At 40.7% G+C, this 5,864-nt stretch overlaps 1 pseudogene; it reads left to right on the forward strand.

Moving 5' to 3' along the window:
• Window positions 1-778: 778 nt before the first annotated feature.
• LOC144377103 (cullin-associated NEDD8-dissociated protein 1 pseudogene) lies at window positions 779-4,809 on the forward strand (annotated as a pseudogene).
• Window positions 4,810-5,864: the final 1,055 nt, after the last annotated feature.

A 5,864-nucleotide genomic window follows, 5' to 3' on the forward strand; every position in this document is an offset into this window, starting at 1 on the left:
CATCAAAAAGCATCTACACAAGGCTTTAACTGGATTCCATATCTTGGTGTGCTGAAATTGCCTTCTCACAGCTCTTAAAAGAATGAGTTATGTAAGGCTTATTATTAAGGCAAGAACTCTACCACAGAATCACATCCACCTCTGTAAAACTTATCTCAAACAAACAAGCAAAGAAAGCCAGACACAGAATTTCTTTTTAACTCTTCTTTGTTTATTCATTGACTGTATGAACTAATTCTACTTGTGTGAGGGTTAGTGGTTTTCTTCATTGAGTGTTCTCAGTAAAAGCTGGTGATGCTGTTGAAGACATGCCTCAGTGCTCAGGGACCAGTAGGCATGACTGAAATATTTGAATCAGATGTTTTAGTTTGATGTTTTGTCAGTTTCCTTTTTATTTTGTTCAGAAAAAGTGCATCTAGGCCTGCCACCCCAGCCTAAGGAGCAAAGGAGGCGGTTTTGGCCTCTTGCCCTAGGGAGCGAGTGCGGAGGGAGTGGGAGCGAAATGGCCAAGTGGAAGTGTCTGCCTTCCTCCCGTAGAGGCGCTGCTGTAAGCCCCGCCGCCCGTGTATGTCTTTAGGCCGGCCCCCTAACTCTGCTTCCCCAGGGACAGGCTCACGTCTCTTTGGGGAGGGGGCATCCTGTAGAGGCGCCTCCAGTCAGCGCCAGCGTAGCTCTGGGACCCTGGAAGAGGGAGCCGCGGCGAGAGGAGGAGCCCCAGCAGCGGCGGCAGCGGGCAGCAGCAGCCACAGCGCCAGCGGGCAGGATGGAGGCTGTCAACATGGGGAGTGCTTCATACCATAGTTCCAATTTGCTGGAAAAAATGACATCCAGCGACAAGGACTTTAGGTTTATGGCTACAAATGATTTGATGACAGAATTGCAGAAAGATTCCATCAAGTTGGATGATGATAGTGAAAGGAAAGTAGTAAAAATGATTTTGAAGTTATTGGAAGATAAAAATGGTGAGGTACAGAATTTAGCTGTCAAATGCCTTGGACCTTTAGTGAGTAAAGTGAAAGAATACCAAGTAGAGACAATTGTAGATACCCTCTGCACTAACATGCTTTCTGATAAAGAACAACTTCGGGATATTTCAAGTATTGGCCTTAAAACAGTAATTGGAGAACTTCCTCCTGCTTCCAGTGGTTCTGCATTAGCTGCTAATGTATGTAAATAGATTACTGGACATCTTACCAGTGCAATAGCAAAACAGGAAGATGTCTCTGTTCAGCTAGAAGCCTTGGATATTATGGCTGATATGTTAAGCAGGCAAGGAGGACTTCTTGTTAATTTCCATCCTTCAATTCTGACCTGTCTACTCCCTCAGTTGACCAGCCCCAGACTTGCAGTGAGGAAAAGAACCATTATTGCTCTTGGCCATCTGGTTATGAGCTGTGGAAATATAGTTTTTGTAGATCTTATTGAACATCTGTTGTCAGAGTTGTCCAAAAATGATTCCATGTCAACAACAAGAACCTACATACAATGTATTGCTGCTATTAGCAGGCAAGCTGGCCATAGGATAGGTGAATATCTTGAAAAGATAATTCCTTTGGTGGTAAAATTTTGTAATGTAGATGATGATGAATTGAGAGAATACTGCATTCAAGCTTTTGAATCATTTGTGAGAAGATGTCCTAAGGAAGTATATCCTCATGTTTCTACTATTATAAACATTTGTCTTAAATATCTTACCTATGATCCAAATTACAATTATGATTATGAAGATGAAGATGAAAATGCTATGGATGCTGATGGTGGTGATGACGATGATCAAGGTAGTGATGATGAATACAGTGATGATGATGACATGAGTTGGAAAGTGAGGCGTGCAGCTGCCAAATGCTTGGATGCCGTAGTTAGCACAAGGCATGAAATGCTTCCAGAATTTTACAAGACTGTCTCTCCTGCACTGATATCCAGATTTAAAGAGCGTGAAGAGAATGTAAAGGCAGATGTTTTTCATGCATACCTTTCTCTTTTGAAGCAAACTCGTCCTGTACAAAGTTGGCTATGTGACCCTGATGCAATGGAACAGGGAGAAACACCTTTAACAATGCTTCAGAGTCAGGTTCCCAACATTGTTAAAGCTCTGCATAAACAGATGAAAGAAAAAAGTGTGAAGACCCGACAATGTTGTTTTAACATGTTAACTGAACTGGTAAATGTATTACCTGGGGCCCTAACACAACACATTCCTGTACTTGTACCAGGAATTATTTTCTCACTGAATGATAAATCAAGCTCATCGAATCTGAAGATTGATGCTTTGTCATGCCTATATGTAATTCTCTGTAACCACTCTCCTCAAGTCTTCCATCCTCATGTTCAGGCTTTGGTCCCTCCAGTTGTGGCTTGTGTTGGAGACCCATTTTACAAGATTACATCTGAAGCACTTCTTGTTACTCAACAGCTTGTTAAAGTAATCCGTCCTTTAGATCAGCCTTCCTCGTTTGATGCAACTCCTTACATCAAAGATCTATTTACCTGTACCATTAAGAGGTTAAAAGCAGCTGACATTGATCAGGAAGTCAAGGAAAGGGCTATTTCCTGTATGGGACAAATTATTTGCAACCTTGGAGACAATTGGGGTTCCGACTTGCCTAGTACCCTTCAGATTTTCTTGGAGAGACTCAAGAATGAAATTACCCGGTTAACTACAGTGAAGGCATTAACACTGATTGCTGGGTCACCTTTGAAGATAGATTTGAGACCTGTCCTGGGAGAAGGGGTTCCTATTCTTGCTTCACTTCTCAGGAAGAACCAGAGAGCTTTGAAACTGGGGACCCTTTCTGCCCTAGATATTCTGATTAAAAACTACAGTGACAGCCTGACAGCTGCCATGATTGATGCAGTTCTAGATGAGCTCCCACCTCTTATCAGTGAAAGTGATATGCATGTTTCACAGATGGCTATCAGTTTTCTTACTACCCTGGCAAAAGTTTATCCCTCCTCCCTCTCAAAGATAAGTGGATCTATTCTCAATGAACTCATTGGACTTGTGAGATCACCCTTGTTGCAGGGGGGAGCTCTTAGTGCCATGCTAGACTTTTTCCAAGCTCTGGTTGTCACTGGAACCAATAATTTAGGATATATGGATTTGTTGCGCATGCTGACTGATCCAGTTTACTCTCAGAGCACAGCTCTGACTCATAAGCAGTCTTATTATTCCATTGCCAAATGTGTAGCTGCCCTTACTCGAGCATGCCCTAAGGAGGGACCAGCTGTAGTAGGTCAGTTTATTCAAGATGTCAAGAACTCAAGGTCTACAGATTCCATTCGTCTCTTAGCTCTCCTTTCTCTTGGAGAAGTTGGGCATCATATTGACTTAAGTGGGCAGTTGGAACTAAAATCTGTAATATTAGAAGCTTTCTCATCTCCTAGTGAAGAAGTGAAATCAGGTGCATCCTATGCATTAGGCAGCATTAGTGTGGGCAACCTTCCTGAATATTTGCCGTTTGTTTTACAAGAAATAACCAGTCAGCCCAAAAGGCAGTATCTTCTGCTTCATTCCTTGAAAGAAATTATTAGCTCTGCATCAGTGGTGGGCCTTAAACCATATGTTGAAAATATCTGGGCCTTATTATTAAAGCACTGTGAGTGTGCAGAGGAAGGTACCAGAAATGTTGTTGCTGAATGTCTAGGAAAACTCACTCTAATTGATCCTGAAACTCTCCTTCCACGGCTTAAAGGTATTTGATATCAGGCTCATCATATGCCCGAAGTTCAGTGGTTACAGCTGTGAAGTTTACTATTTCTGATCATCCTCAACCTATCGATCCACTATTAAAGAACTGCATAGGTGACTTCCTAAAAACTTTAGAAGACCCAGATTTGAATGTAAGAAGAGTAGCCTTGGTCATATTCAACTCAGCAGCACATAACAAACCATCATTAATAAGGGGTCTTTTGGATACTGTTCTTCCACATCTGTACAATGAAACAAAAGTTAGAAAGGAGCTTATAAGGGAGGTAGAAATGGGTCCATTTAAACACAGTTGATGATGGTTTGGATATTAGAAAGGCGGCTTTTGAGTGTATGTATACACTTCTAGACAGTTGTCTTGATAGACTAGATATCTTTGAATTTCTAAATCATGTTGAAGATGGTTTGAAGGACCATTATGATATTAAGATGCTAACATTTTTAATGTTGGTGAGACTTTCTACCCTTTGTCCAAGTGCAGTACTACAGAGGTTGGACCGACTTGTTGAGCCATTACGTGCCACATGTACAACTAAGGTAAAGGCAAACTCAGTAAAGCAGGAGTTTGAAAAACAAGATGAATTAAAGCGATCTGCCATGAGAGCAGTAGCAGCACTGCTAACCATTCCAGAAGCAGTGATGAGTGAATTCCAGTCACAGATCAGTTCTAACCCTGGGCTGGCAGCCATCTTTGAAAGTATCCAAAAAGATTCATCATCCACTAATTTGGAATCAATGGACACTAGTTAAATGCTTGTTCAATACTGGGACCATTACATTTGACTATATAATGCACTGAATTGACAAGTTAATCATAAGACATGGAAACAGAAGTGTCTAAAAGCTTCAAAATGTTCCACTTTTTTTTTTCCTTCATGGAGACAGTTTGTTCAGCTTTCTTCCATTGTTGTTTTGTAGCATTTATTTGAGAAATGTGTATTTCCATAATCCAGAGGTTGTGAAACCACTAACGTTTTAGTGGTTTGAAGCAACATTTAAAATGGAAACTAAAAGTTAGGACTTACAGAGTGTGGAGATAGGGTCCAGTATCTATTTACCCTGTAATGTTTAGGATTAAAATGTTAAAATTTTGTGACCATGAATTTCTTTGTCTTATAAATTTTTCTCATTTAAAAATCAATTCTTCAAGACAAAAAAAAAAAAAAAACATGTTTCTTTTTCTTGTATAATTTTTTGTTTCAGCAACACAAATTGATTTTTAGCTGGCAGACAAGAATTTCCACATAAAATTTGTTACATTTCAGAGGATTTGGCAGTTTTGAAAGGATAATAAGGTATCATTTTTAAGTATGAGTGCTGCAGGCTGCATGGCCAGGCCGCATGGGCTCTGCCTAGCTCTCAGGCTCGCCTTAGCTCAGCTCCTGCCACTGCTCTCACCTTGCACTGCCTGCCGCCTTCCTGCTGGGCTCTTCTGGGAGGTCACTGTCAGTGCACGCTGGCTTGCAATCCTGCAACCTGGCTGGGCACAAAACACAAGCCAGTCAAACTGAAACAAAGTTTTATTTTGTAAGAGGCTGTGTGCATCCCACTAACAAGCTGGTCCGCACACGTGTGTCTCTAGGGGGGGGGGGTGCTCCACTTCCCCTGGAACACCCTCCTGCCATCCTTCCCAAAGGGGCCTAGGTGAACAGCAGGAGTCCAATTTCCATATGAATGTAATACTTTTGCAGTGGCTCCTAGCATATGAGGATTAACAATATCCCTGTTGCACACACTAATTTTGCATGAGCAAGTATACAAATATGTATTGTCTGTAAAGAAGCATGTGCAGATTATTCATAATACAAAAGTTAAAATAAGTATTACTAGTGCAATTTTCAGATATTTATTGTTGCACAGAAAACATATCTGGAGAGAGGAGTAAATTTTGAAACTTTGGTTTTCTTAATGCCAGTGTGAATTTGCAAATGTTTTCAGCAAATCAAGTCACAGGAACAATTTGCCACTTTTTTTCTATTATAGATTTTCTTACACATTTAAAATTTGAATATTTAAGTACTCAGTTTTCTTCAGTTACCCATTTGTGTGCGTGTGTTTCCACCTACAACTTCTTAAAGCTAGATCTTTCTTTCATTACTGTTGAAAGTCTGCATTCCTCAGCGGAGGATACAAATACTGTGTATGCTTTTGAATTTTA

This window comes from Ictidomys tridecemlineatus, chromosome 4, assembly GCF_052094955.1.
Source record: "Ictidomys tridecemlineatus isolate mIctTri1 chromosome 4, mIctTri1.hap1, whole genome shotgun sequence".
NCBI classification, from domain to species: Eukaryota; Metazoa; Chordata; class Mammalia; order Rodentia; family Sciuridae; genus Ictidomys; species Ictidomys tridecemlineatus.